At 43.5% G+C, this 15,356-nt stretch overlaps 1 protein-coding gene across 2 annotated transcripts in view; it reads left to right on the forward strand.

Moving 5' to 3' along the window:
- The window catches only part of PTPRD (protein tyrosine phosphatase receptor type D), a 2,806,079-nt gene that overhangs the window by 454,452 nt on the left and 2,336,271 nt on the right, over positions 1 to 15,356 (forward strand). The window lies entirely within an intron of this gene.

The raw sequence follows: 15,356 nt of genomic DNA on the forward strand, positions 1-15,356 counted from the left end.
GCTCCAAATCTACTCAGGCATTCATGCAGAAGAACAATTACAATGTTCTGGAATGGCCATCCCAGTCCCCAGACCTGAATATCATTGAACATCTGTGGGATCATTTGAAGAGGGCTGTCCATGCTCGGCAACCATCAAACTTAACTGAACTGGAATTGTTTTGTAAAGAGGAATGGTCAAAAATACCTTCATCCAGGATCCAGGAACTCATTAAAAGCTACAGGAAGCGACTAGAGGCTGTTATTTTTGCAAAAGGAGGATCTACTAAATATTAATGTCACTTTTCTGGTGAGGTGCCCATACTTATGCACCTGTCAAATTTTGTTTGAATGCAGATTGCACATTTTCTGTTAGTACAATAAACCCCATTTCAAGGCAGAAAGATTACTGTGTCCAACAGTTATTACATATATCAAACTGAAATAGCTGTTGCAAAAACACCAATTTTTATAAAACATTAAGCTTAAGATTAATAGGGGTGCCCAAACTTTTTCATATAACTGTAGACATCCCCATTCTTCCATTATTTTACCACTTGCTTTGGTAATATTAACATATACTTAGTCCTGCCATTAAAGCCCATTTGATTTTAGTTGATTTGATAGATAGATAATAGAAAGAGATAGATGATAGAGTAGATAGATACATTAGATACATAGATACATGAATAGATAGATAGGAGATAGATAGATAGATAGATAGATACATAGATACATAGATAGATAGATGATAGATAGATAGATAGGAGATAGATATGGGGTAGATAGATAATAGTATATAGAGATAGATGATAGCGTCAATAGAGTCGATAGATAGATTGATATATAGATAGATAGATAGATAGATAGATAGATATGGGTTAGATAGATAGGTATGGATATATAGATAGATATTGGGATAGATAATAGATAGATACAGATAAATGATAGATAGATGATAGATAGATATCACCACAAACCAGCCTGACCAAGCCTCACAAAAAGGGATATCTCAGCGTCTGGAGGAACAAAAGGGGATATCTCAGCGTCTGGAGGAACGACATTAGCAAATCACAGAAACTGACGGTATACCAGAACCTACAAAGGGAGTACAAACTAGCCCCATATATAGAGAAACTTGCAAACCCCAAAGAGCGACAGATCCTGAGCCGGTACAGACTGAGCGCCCACGGCCTACTCATCAAATCCACACGGCACCGACAGAACTACATGCCCCGAGAGCGCAGACTCTGCCAGCAGTGTCCCCAGGAGGCTGTGGATGATGAGGCCCACTTCTTGCTGAGGTGCCCCAAATACTCCACAGTGAGGGACACTCATTTCATGAGACTGTCCGATCTCCTCCCAGACTTCACCTCCATAGAGGAGAAAGAGAAACTGCCTATACTACTTGGGGAAGAGGAAAGTGCAGTGGCCATAGCAGCACAATATGTCAGTGCCTGCCACAGACTAAGAGGAGCCTGATATTTCATGGCCCCCGATACCCCACCCTGGATGTGTCCCTATCCCTATCCCCATTCCCCCATTATTTTACCACTTGCTTTGGCAATGCTAATATGTACTTAGTCCTGCCAATAAAGCATATTTGATTTGATTTAGATAGATAGATGATAGAAAGATATGGGGTTAGTAGATAAATAGATAGATAGATAGATAGATAGATGATAGATAGATAGATAGATATGGGTAGATAGATAGATAGATAGATAGATAGATGATAGATAGATAACAAATAGATAGTTAGCTAGATAGATAGATAGATAACAAACAGATAGATAGATAGATAGATAGATATAAAAAAGAAGGTATCAAGCAGCACATGCAAACCATCAAATGGAAACCTGTGGGTGCCCGTACTCCTGGTATGTACCAAAATATATATACAAAAAAGTTTTGGCTCTATTGTATAAGCCTTTCTCAAGCCTTGGCTTGGCTTGAGAAAGGCTCATACAATAGAGCCGAAACATTGCCTTAGCCCTTATGGGTGAATAAAATCAAGTTTTTGAAGGAGTGCTGTCTAGTGTTAAGCGAGTATGTTTTATTAACCCTTTCGCCGAGTATGCTCGGGCCGAGCTCCGAGTATTTATAGCTGCTCGGTGATATGGTTGAATCACTCCCGTGTGCATGATTTGCAACTGTTTGACAGTTTTATTACATGTGAGGAATGTCTATTTCTTACACATTCCTCACATGTAATAAAGCTGTCAAACAGTTGCAAATCATGCACATGGGGCGATTTAACCATATCACCGAGCAGCTATAAATACTCGGAGCTCGCCCGAGCATATTCGGACAGAACATACTCGCTCAACCCTAGTGCTGTCCGTTTTTACTTTTTTTTATATAGATAATTAGATATGCTGTGCTGTGCTGTGTTTTTTACTAGATAGATGGATAGATAAATAAATAGACAGATAGATAGATAGATATATGGATAGATAGATAGATAGTAGATAGATGATAGATAGATAGATAGATAATAAATAGATAGACAGATAGATAGATAGATATATGGATAGATAGATAATAGATAGATGATAGATAGATAGATAGATAATAAATAGAGATGAGCGGTGTTCGACTCAAACTGTTCGCCAATCTCAAATTCGAGCTGTTTTGGGCGGTGTTCGAGCCGTTCGGCGAACACGAACGATTTGAAAAAAATTTGGCTGTTCGAGGTTATGTTCGATAACTGTGCTGAAAATTAATGTTAATACGCAGTTTGAGTGTACAGCGGGGCGGGGGGAGGGGCAGGGGATAGATCTCTGCAGAAATAATGAAGATCACGATTTTTTTTCCTCTTTCCCGCATTTACAGTGGGGAGGTGCAATCTGTCAGCCTTTCAGCAGCGCACACACGGAGCAAGCTGCTTTTTTTCACACAAGCAAGGGCATGTGTCATTGGCAGTGTATGTCACATGTCCTTGCCCTATAAGACCCAGCCATTTTCCCCGTCGCCACCATTTTCTCACTGCTGCAGCTGCACGTTAGACGGCACCGCTGTTGCTGTGTGCGCTATACTTTGTTAATTTCAAGCCAATTTTGGCACAAATCTACAGATAGCTTGAGAGAAGGGAATAGTTGTGATTGCAGTCCTTTTAAGGACTAGGTTACAGCATTTCCTACGACTTTTATCAGGCAGGTCTGTGCTCTTAAATAGATAGGTTGGGAGTAAAGACTAATTGTAATTGCAGTCCTTTTCAGGGCTAGGTTACATCAGTTCCTATCACTTTTTGCCAGTCAGGTCTGTACCCGTGCTGTGCAAGTTTTTTTCACAGCATTTGGCTAAATCTAGCAAAGCTAATCCTTTTTGTCCTTTTGCAGTGTGTGTTAGTCAGTGGAGAAGCCTATCTGTGTTGCAAGATATACCACCTGTGTATAGAATACCAATTTTTTTACTGCACCTAGTGAAGTAAAACCTTTTGGGCATAGCATCATTCTATTAGTCCATCTATACTAACCTCCATCAGGTTGCAAATTCAATATAATTTTTTTCTGCATCTAGCTCTGAAAAACTATTTCGGCTTCTAGCAGTGTGTGGGACTTGTTCTATTAATCCATCTATACTAACCTCCAGCAGGTTGCAAACTCAAAATAATTTTTATCTGCATCTAGCTCTGAAACAATATTTGGGCTTCGGCATGAAGCAGTGTGTGGGACTTGTTCTATTAGTCCATCTATACTAACCTCCACCAGGTTGCAAATTCAATCTAATTTTTTTCTGAATCTAGCTCTGAAAAAATATTTAGACTTGTAGCAGTGTGTGGGACTTGTTCTATTAGTCCATCTATACTAACCTCCACCAGGTTGCAAATTCAATCTAATTTTTTTCTGCATCTAGCTCTGAAAAAATATTTCGGCTTGTAGCAGTGTGTGGGACTTGTTCTATCAGTCCATCTATACTAACCTCCAGCAGGTTGCAAACTCAAAATAATTTTTATCTGCATCTAGCTCTGAAACAATATTTGGGCTTCGGCATGAAGCAGTGTGTGGGACTTGTTCTATTAGTCCATCTATACTAACCTCCACCAGGTTGCAAATTCAATCTAATTTTTTTCTGAATCTAGCTCTGAAAAAATATTTAGACTTGTAGCAGTGTGTGGGACTTGTTCTATTAGTCCATCTATACTAACCTCCACCAGGTTGCAAATTCAATCTAATTTTTTTCTGCATCTAGCTCTGAAAAAATATTTCGGCTTGTAGCAGTGTGTGGGACTTGTTCTATCAGTCCATCTATACTAACCTCCAGCAGGTTGCAAATTCAATCAAATTTTTTTCTGCATCTAGCTCTGAAAAAATATTTCGACTTGTAGCAGTGTGTGGGACTCGTTCTATTAGTCCATCTATACTAACCTCCATCAGGTTGCAAATTCAATATAATTTTTTTCTGCATCTAGCTCTGAAAAACTATTTCGGCTTCTAGCAGTGTGTGGGACTTGTTCTATTAGTCCATCTATACTAACCTCCATCAGGTTGCAAATTCAATATAATTTTTTTCTGCATCTAGCTCTGAAAAACTATTTCGGCTTCTAGCAGTGTGTGGGACATTTTCTATTAGTCCATTTATACTAACCTCCATCAGGTTGCAAATTCAATATATTTTTTTCTGCATCTAGCTCTGAAAAACTATTTCGGCTTATATCAGTTTGTGGGACTTGTTCTATTAATCCATTTATACTAACCTCCAGCAGGTTGCAAATTCAAAATAAATTTTATCTTCATCTAGCTCTGAAAAAATATTTGGGCTTCGGCATGTAGCAGTGTGTGGGACTTGTTCTATTATTCCATCTATACTAACCTCCACCAGGTTGCAAATTCAATATAATTTTTTTCTGCATCTAGCTCTGAAAAAATATTTCGGCTTGTAGCAGTGTGTGGGACTTGTTCTATTAGTCCATCTATACTAACCTCCAGCAGGTTGCAAATTCAATATAATTTTTTTCTGCATCTAGCTCTGAAAAACTATTTCGGCTTCTAGCAGTGTGTGGGACTTGTTCTATTAGTCCATCTATACTAACCTCCATCAGGTTGCAAATTCAATATCATTTTTCACTGCATGTAGCTCTGAAAAACTATTTCATCTTCTAGCAGTGTGTGGGACTTGTTCTATTAGTCCATCTATACTAACCTCCATCAGGTTGCAAATTCAATATAATTTTTTTCTGCATCTAGCTCTGAAAAATTATTTCGGCTTCTAGCAGTGTGTGGGACTAGTTCTATTAGTCCATCTATACTAACCTCCATCAGGTTGCAAATTCAATATAATTTTTTTCTGCATCTAGCTCTGAAAAACTATTTTGGCTTGTAGCAGTGTGTGGGACTTGTTCTATTAGTCCATCTATACTAGCGTCCAGCAGGTTGCAAATTCAATATAATTTTTTTCTGCATCTAGCTCTGAAAAACTATTTCGGCTTCTAGCAGTGTGTGGGACTTGTTCTATTAGTCCATCTATACTAACCTCCATCAGGTTGCGAATTCAATATAATTTTTTTCTGCATCTAGCTCTAAAAAACTATTTCGGCTTGTAGCAGTGTGTGGGACTTGTTCTATTAGTCCATCTATACTAACCTCCATCAGGTTGCAAATTCAATATAATTTTTTTCTGCATCTAGCTCTGAAAAAATATTTCGGCTTGTAGCAGTGTGTGGGACTTGTTCTATTAGTCCATCTATACTAGCCTCCAGCAGGTTGCAAATTCAATGTAATTTTTTTCTGCATCTAGCTCTGAAAAACTATTTCGGCTTCTAGCAGTGTGTGGGACTTTTTCTATTAGTCCATCTATACTAACGTCCAGCAGGTTGCAAATTCAAAATAATTTTTATCTGCATCTAGCCCAGCCAATACTTTTGGGCTAATACCACAGTTTGGCCACTCAGCTCTGCTCGGTTCCCATCCATTGTTTTTTGTGCAAACAACTCCAGAGTTGTTAATTAAGGCCCCGTCACACTTAGCGACGCTGCAATGTTCCCGACAACGATACAACCTGTCAGGGATCGTTGCTGCGTCACTATGTGGTCGCGGGTGAGCTGTCAAACAGGCAGGCTCACCAACGAACAGGGGAGCAGCGACATCGTGGAAAGAATCTTTCCACGTTGTCCTGCTCCAGGTTACGAGCCTGCTGAAGCAGGAGCAGGCTGGTAACTATGGTAATCATCGGGTTACTAGGGGCACACGCGCTCCTAGTAACCCGATGAGGCACAAAAACAGCAGGTGCTTCAACGGATATCAAGTGCTCCTTTATGTGGGCTCTCCTCCACCTCAACTTCAACATCACAAATACTCCAGTCCTCAGAGGTGTCACCCCAATCGCACTTGCTTTCTCACAGCTCCCAAGACTCCAGCTGCCCGTCTGAGTATGGGGTAGAACAGATTGTTGAGTCTGCAGAGCTGTTTACTCATACTATAGCCTGGGAATCAGAGGTCGACTCCAGAGCTTCTGTGAATCCAGACGAGGAAATGATCTGCACTGATGCCCAGAATCTTTATGAGTCGGATCCAGGACCAGACGCAGAAGGTTCTGACCATAATGTAGACCCTCGTTCCCAAACTGTAACTCCTGTTGGTGGAGACAATGAGGAAGACGATGATGGGACTCAAATACCTGATTGGAGGAACAACTTTAGTTTTTTGTCAGGGCAGGAAGAGGTTGGCCCTGAGGACCACGGGTGTGCTAACACATAGCGTGATGATGACGAGGTTGGAGATCCCACTTACTGTCAATGCACAGTCAGCCAAGAGATGAGGTCAGCAGAGGAGGTGGAGGAGGATTCTAGTGACGACGAGGTCAGGTTGCGCCTTCCTTGACAGAGAAGTAGTACTGGAAGCACATTAACAACTGCATCCTCAAACACAACTCTGCCTCTGACCACAAGTCGTGGTGGCTCTTCAGGTCGCATGGGTGCTAAGCTTTGCATAGCCTGGGCATTTTTTCAGATCGATAAAGATGACCCAACTCGTGTTATCTGTAACATTTGTCAGCAAAAGCTAAGTAGAGGCCAAAAAATACATAGTTTGAGTACTTCATGCATGAATCGGCACATGGATATGAAGCATAAGTTGCAGTGGGAAGCTCACTGTGCTACAATGCGGCCTAGCCGGCCGGGCCAACCACCGTCTGCCACATCTTGTGCATCCGCGGCCTCTTCATCCTCTGTGACTGGGGGGACAGCAGTCACACCTGTTTTGAGACGCAGACCTGCCACCTCTTTACCCCCAACAGCCAGCGTGATTGGCAGGTCATCATTTTTTTTGGAAGTGGAAACACCAGCTGGTGTTCAGCGCTGTCCGACATCAATAGCACCACCTTTGGATCAAGGCAACCTAACATGTCCGCCTGCATCTTCCTCACAGACAGGCAGTTTGCCGGGGACACCCTTCTCAACCCCGTCTAAGCACAACAGCCAGCCCTCGGTCCCTCAGATGTGGACAAGTAAAAGACCATTTCCTCCTAGCCATGAGAAAGCTAAGAGGTTGAATTTCACCATTTGCAAGCTCTTGGCTACAGAAATGCTTCCTTTCTGCCTGGTGGACACAGAGGATTTTAGAGACCTTATGTCCGTCGCAGTGCCCCAGTACCAGATGCCCAGTCGGCACTACTTCTCAAAGAAAGGTGTGCCTGCGCTACACCAGCATGTCGCACACAACATCACCGCTTCTTTGAGAAACTCTGTGTGTGACAGGGTTCATTTCACCACAGACACTTGGACGAGTAGGCATGGACAGGGGCGTTACATGTCGCTGACTGGGCACTGGGTAACTATGGTGACAGCAGGACAAGGGGCTGCTGTCCAAGTCTTGCTGTCCCCACGAGTTGTGCGTCAATCCTCTTTATCTCAAAGTTCCTCCACTGCTTCTGCCTCCTCAACCTCCTCTCGGTCCTCCACCTGCACCCAAAGCCTGTCTGGTCATGCCACAAGCTTTCTAACTGTGGAGAAGGGATCCTGCACACCTCCTTACTATGCTGGCAGCAGGGCTCAATGTCATCAGGCGGTTTTTACTTTGAAATGTCTGGGAAATGTGAGTCACACAGCTGAGGAGTTGTGGTCAGCTCTGGAGAACCAGTTTCATGAATGGTTGTCTCCACTGGACCTGAAACCAGGGAAGGCCGTGTGCGACAATGCTGCAAACCAGGGTGCGGCCCTTCTCCGGGGCAATGTCACACACGTGCCTTGTATGGCTCACGTGTTAAACCGGGTTGTCCAGCAATTTTTAGCCCACTATGCCGGACTAGATGGCCTTCTGCAGAGGGCACGGTCGCTGTGTGCTCACTTCCGCCGTTCGCATCCCGCAGCTCAGCGACTTACATCTCTACAGAAGTTGTTGGGCCTGCCATTCACCGGCTAAAATGCGATGTGCCTACCCGGTGGAATTCAACTCTGCACATGTTGCAGCGACTGTGGCAGCACCGACAAGCCCTGGTGCAATACGTTATGACGTATAGCCTGGCCAACGAGATCCAGAGGTGGGGCAAATCATGCTGGAGGAGTGGTCTCAGATAGGGGACCTATGCACCCTTCTGCACAGTTTTGAAATGGCAATGAAGATGTTTAGTGCTGACGATGCCATTATCAGCATGACTATTCCAGTGATTTACATGCTGGAGCACATGTTAAACAGAATTCGGAGTCAGGTGGTGGCACAAGAGGAGGTGGAGGAAGTAGAGGAGGAGGAGTTGTATGCGGAAGGGCTAACATCTGCAAGGTCCAGACGGTCGGCAGCACCAAGGCGGCAGGTATGTGAGGGTGGGGGAGATGGTTTTACCAGGGCGCATTGTAGCAGCCAAACTAGTGAGGAAGGTGCAGGAGCCCAAGAAGAAGTGGAGGACGAACTTATGGAAGACTCATCAGATGAGGGAGACCTTGTTCACATTTCTGTTGTGCGAGGTTGAGGGGAGAGGGCAGAGGAAGGAAGCATGATTGTTACCTCGCCACAAACACAACAGGGACTTGGTGCTCCTGGATGTGCAAGACACATGAGTGCCTTCTTGCTGCACTACCTGCAACATGACCCTCGAATTGTGAGAATTAGAAATAATCCTGACTACTGAGTTGCCACACTGTTAGATCCCCGGTACAAAAGTAAATTTGCAGAAATTATTCCTGCCACAGAAAGAGATGCACGCATGCAGGAGTATCAGCAGAGACTGTTGCAGAATCTTACATGTGCTTTTCCCCAAAACACTAGTGGTGCATGTAGTGAATCTCACAGTTCCAACTTGCCAACCGTGGGACCGTCGAGTGTTCAGCTCTCAAAACGTAACAGAAACACAGTATCTGCTGGTAACATCAATTTTGCGGAATCATTTCACCACTTTTTTAGCCCATCCTTTGCAAGGCCACAGGAGACAAGAAGTCTGACACATAGTCAACGCCTAGAAACGATGGTACAGGAGTATCTCCAAGTAAACATTGAAGCCATGACTGTGTCACTGGACCCTTGCTCTTTTTGGGCTTCCAATCTGGATAAATGGCCGGAGCTCGCCACTTACGCCTTGGAGATCTTGTCATGCCCCGCAGCCAGCGTTCTGTCTGAACGTGTGTTCAGCGCTGCTGGTGGTGTGCTGACAGAAAAGCGCACGCGGCTCTCCACTGATAATGTAGACAGACTCACGTTCATAAAGATGAACAAATCATGGATCCAAAACGACTTTTCTACCCCTGTGTCATCCTGGGGAGAGTAAAAGCTTGATGATTTGTTAAAATCACCTCACCAACCGTTCTATGCTTTAAAATTACTAATCATGTTTATCTGTATCTTTGCTGGAAAATAATTTGGGCCTTGTAGCAGTGTGCAGTACTGATTCTATTAGGCCATCTATACTAAGCTCCTCCAGATTTAAAATTACTAATCACGTTTATCTGTATCTTGGCTGGAAAATAATTTGGGCCTTGTAACAGTGTGCAGTACTGATTCTATTAGGCCATCTATACTAAACTCCACCAGATTTAAAATTACTAATCATGTTTATCTGTAACTTGGCTGGAAAATAATTTGGGCTTTGTAGCAGTTTGCAGTACTGCAGTTCTATTAGGCCATCTATACTATAATAATTTTTAGCTGCATCTAGCATGGAAAATAATTTTGGGGCTCCTAGATGCGCAAGACACATGAGTGCCTTCTTGCAGCACTACCTGCAACATGACCCTCAGATTGTCAGAATTCAAAGTAATCCTGACTACTGGGTTGCCACACTCTTAGATCCCACACACTCTTCGATCAACCTTTTCATTTTAATAAAGAACAAAAAAATGGTCATTTTTGAAATTATAAGCATTAGCAGGTTATTAGAAACTGAAATCAAACAGGTTTCAACTCAAAACTTTATTCCAGGTGATGTTACATTTGCACATAGGACCCCTTGTTCGAAAGGAGCGTCTCAACTCTGTCGTCCATTGAATTTGTCAGGTTTTGGATGGTTTCTGCTTCAATTGTTTTGCATGAGGACAGAATACCCTCCCAGAGCTGTTGCTTAGATGTGAACTGCCTCCTGCCATCATAGACACTCCTTTTGATGATGCTCCAGAGGTTCTGAATGGGGTTGAGGTCAGGGGAGCATGGGGGTCACACCATAAGTTTGTCCCCTTTTATGCCCATATCAGCCAGACATGCAGATGTGTTATGTGCAGCATGAGACGGTGCATTATCATGCATGAAAATGATCTTGCTGCGGAATACACGGTTCTTCTTCTTGAACCATGGAAGGAAGTGCTGTTTGAGAAACTCCACATACATTATGGAGTTCATCTTTACCCCTTCAGGGATCCTAAAGGGGCTGACAATCTCTTTCCCCATGATTCCAGCCCAAAACATTACTCCACCTCCTCCTTGTTGGCGCCGTAGCCGTGTTTGCCTGGGGTGTCCATCAACCAGCCATCCTCCACTCCATCCATCTGGACCATCGAGCGTTGCACGGCACTCATCGGTGAACAAAACAGTTTTGAAGTCAGTCTTCATGTATTGTTTGGCCCACTGGAGCCGTTTCTGCTTGTGTGCAATGGATAGATGAGGTCGACAGGATGGCTTATGCACCGCTGCAAACCTCTGAAGGACTCTGCTTCTTGTTGTTCGGGGGACGTTGGAGGCACCAGCAGCTTCAAAAACTTGTCTGCTGCTATGACAAGGCTTTTTTGCCGCTGCTCTTTTAACGTGACGTAATTGCCTGTAGGAAAGAGTCCTCAATTTTCCCTTATCAACACGCACACGTGTGTACTGTGAATCAGCTACATACTTCTTGATTGTGCGATGATCAGGATGAAGTGTCTTGGCAATGTTGATTGTAGTCATGCCTTGACCTAAACACTCCACAATTTGTTGCTTCTCAGCAGCCGACACATCCTTTTTCTTTCCCATTTTGGCAGAAAATGTAGGCTGCTTAATAATGTGGGTCAGCCTTCTTAAGTAGTCTTGCCTTTCATTGGACAAACCTGCCAAACTGATTAGCACAGGTGTCTGCAATTGCTTACAGTGATATAAAGAGCCCTGACTCACATCACCATCCATGAGTTTAACTGACAAACAAAAAAATTCTTCCCTTATTACTCCTAAACACTTTTTGCATAATAATTTGGAACACAGTGTACATGTGCTTTTCCACAAAACACCAGTGGTTCACGTAGTGAATCTTACAGTTCTAACTTGTCAACCGTGGTCTGTATGGAGTTGTTCAATAAAGGGCCAAAAATTAAGATAACATAGACGGGAGAGGTCTCTATGAATAGGAATTCCTAAGTATTTGATACCCTGTGAGGGCCAGGCAAAGGGAAAGTTGGACTGGATGGAATCCTGTATTGATTTGGGGAGGGAGACATCGAGGGCCTCAGACTTCGCTGCATTGATTTTAAAATTTGACCATGTAACAAAGTGATCTATTTCAGCCATAACAGCAGGGATTGATATATGTGATTGAGTGATATATACTAGGACATCATCAGCAAATGCAGAGCACTTGTACTCGGTGCCTCCCACCTCAATCCACCTAATATTGGGGTTATGGCGAATTGATGAGAGCAGATGCTCCGTCACTAGGATGTATAAGAGAGGGGACAGAGGACATCCCTGGCTTGTCCCATTGGTGATTATGAAAGGTGATGAAAATGTTCCATTTATCTTCAGCCTAGGTGACGTGTTGCGATACAGGGCCGTGATTTTGCCTATTAAAGGGTCCCCTAGACCCCTACCCCAAGCTTTTTAAGGGAATAATATATGGCGTGCCAGGACACTCTATGGAGTGCTTTCTCAGCATTCAACGAGAGTATCTCATTCCAAATTTTTAACTGCATCTAGCCCAGGAAATACTTTGTGCCTAGTAGCAGTGTCTGCTAGTCAGCAGATTATCCCAGCTGTTAAGCAAGCTACACCACCTGTAGTTTGGACACTTAATTTTTTCAAAGGAAATGGTTCGGGCCCCCGGGACACTCAGTGAAGAGCATCAGGGAGGCACCCCAAGGCATAGGGGCTGGGACTGGCGGTAGGACGCCTTGCAGTGGACCGCCGAGCTCGATCCTTATAAAAGCTTTTTAACTGCAGCAGATTTAGTGGACGCTCCTGGAGCTGGAATTACGCGGCTGCTGGCATGAGACTTGCCCTCCAATAGATCCTTGTAAAAGGATTTAAAGTGTATTAATTCAAATTAGAGAGACAATTTAAATTAAAAAGCTTAGACCTGCCTCCACTGCAGGGGGGCTCGCTCGACCCACCAGCGGACAGGCACCAGTATTGGGAGAGGGGGGCTGGCCGTCAGCGTCCACCGCAGCTCTGGCACAAACCCGGCAACACGGAGGTCGCACAGGCAGGAACGGACAGGCCGTGTCGGCTTCACACTTTTTTGGTTTTAGAAGGACATGACATGCCTATATCTGTGTCTCCCCCTCCTTTTACTCCTCCACCTCTTTTCTTTTCGCATGACTATATGTACTTGTCACTTTTCCATGTGTTAGTTGTGTCTTCTGAGCAGTTTGTCAGCTTTTGGACACCTTTGAAGGTGTTTTCTATGTGTTTTTGTTTGCCTGCCATTGGTTTTAACGGTGTTTGACGGTGTTCGACGAACAGTTCGACGAACAGTTCGGTGAACATACGGGTGTTCGACGAACCGAACCGAACTCGAACACTACGGGGGTGGCTCAACACTAATAATAAATAGATAGATACATAGACAGATAGATAGATAGATAGATAGATAGATAGATAGATAGATGGATAGATAGATAGATAGATAGATAGATAGATAGATAGATAGATAGATGCATAAATAAGCTATTTCTGTCTTTTTTCATCCAGGAAAAGGTGTCTGGGCATTTATTTAATGAGAGTCTCACATTGTTAATGGGGAATTATTTGATCATGTAAACTGCATTAGGAAAGCTGCTGAGGCTTTTAGATCTGTATTTTAACTTGGCTCTTGTAATTGCTGCAAGATAAACAATTAGCATTCAGTGCGCCCTCCGCTAGACCTGATTGTGATCCAAGAAGTAAATTGAAGGTAATTTGATCCACTATTTACTCAAATAACAGTTAAACAAATTTTAGAGCATCTATTATTGCATTGAATTCAACTTTTGGTATTCAGAACATTTTAAATGCCACAAAATACAAAAGTCGCCTTGCATATTTTATCAATGACTGGTTAACATCCAAAACAGAGCATGAAACTGCTGAGTAACAGGCCAGTAGTGTTTTGTTTTTTACATGGCAACTATATAAATCTAAAGACAAGAGTCAAGAAATGGTATTCTTTCTTAGATGGAATTGTAATTTGTATCAAACAACATGTAATCCGGATATTTGTGTATGGAGCATGCATATCTTATTTCAAGATAGGATATATATCTTATTTCATTTTCCAAATTGTTTATTGAATGATTCAATAGATGAGTACAAATTTTCACAACCTGGTATCTCTCACTAATCAAGAATGCTGAATCTGACTCCTGCCATAGACTTCTAAGTCATTTATAAGGTCTTACTAACAATTTGCATGGCAAGTATCCATAATAAGGTGTCCATGGATGTTATGGACTTATACTACCACCACAAGGTGGTGGACCATTACTTCTAGGTAACTCTAGGGCCTACAACAGCATAAGGATTGCCTATGTGTAAGGACTAGTGTTGAGCGAGCACTAAAATGCTCGGGTGCTCGAAGCTCGGGCCGAGTTCGCCGTGATACTCGGGTGCTCGACCCGAGCAACGAGCCCAATGTTAGTCTATGGGAGACTCGAGCATTTTTGCGGTGGCACCCCCGGCAGTCTTTTAAAAGCCTAACAAGTGCCCAAAACGATAGTGACAGTGCTCAAATGACACGGGGACAGCATGGGGATCGCCCCAGGAAGCATTTCTGACCCCCAGGTCACTGCTGTCAACAACGTGGTCAGAGGTATTAAGCCACTTTTACAGGCTCACAATAAGACGTTCAAAAAAGAAAGTGAAACTTTTTTCCTGTGAAATATGTTAAGGAACATCCTTTCCAGGGTAAAGACTTGTGTATAAGTTTAAATAAATGACCAAAAACAAAAATACTCCTCCACACCTTCGGCTATGTTCACAAGTAGCATTTTTTATGCGTTTTTGCACTTTTGTATTGCTTTCAACTATGACAAATGCATTCACCGTGAAATGTCATTTTAACATTTTACAACCTTATCTGGCCATGTGCTATGTGACACGTGCATAAAGTGCTGAAAAGACAAGGGAACAGCATGGGGAAGACCCCTGGAAGCATCTCTGACTCCCAGGTCACTGTCTAAAAGTGTGCCCATCATAAGTGATCCTTACCGCATCAGAAGATGCAGACTTGCAACTATCCCCATGCAAGTTCTAGTCCCAGGGCAGTGTTCAATTGTACCTCCCCCATTCCTTGCAATACAAGCTCAAGTATGCAGCCTGCCACCCACCCACACCCAGGCTGCAATACCATACTGCTTGCTTGCTTGAACTTGAAATTGGGCCTTTTAGGCATGTGGAGGCGGAATCTGGCCACCACGCCATGGCTGTGTCGGCGGCCTGGTATCCATACTCAGTCCCCAGCCACCTGGTGGCCGGGTGTCCCCTCTTGCTCCCCAGCCTCCAGGGGGTGGCCGGGTGTCCATACTCAGTCCCCAGCCACCCCTATTTGTCCCGGTAACCTTTCCCACACTTTTCTTTGCCTGGCCTGCTTTAGGGCAGCATTGGCCAAGCCCACCAGACTATCAGACTCCTCAGTGGGCCCTGGCTTCTCCATCAGGGGAGTTGAGAGTGCCAAGGTGAGGAGCATGATGAGGATGATAGAAGTTAGCATCTGCTTTGTTTTGTTGTAATGCAAGCGCATGTATATAGTAGCGGCTAGGCCTGAGGTGGTCAGCGTTTTGGCGCATATCCTACCTCCTCC

Source organism: Phyllobates terribilis, unplaced genomic scaffold, assembly GCF_046119375.1.
Source record: "Phyllobates terribilis strain yellow unplaced genomic scaffold, ASM4611937v1 Scaffold_1__5_contigs__length_1240528914, whole genome shotgun sequence".
NCBI classification, from domain to species: domain Eukaryota; kingdom Metazoa; phylum Chordata; class Amphibia; order Anura; family Dendrobatidae; genus Phyllobates; species Phyllobates terribilis.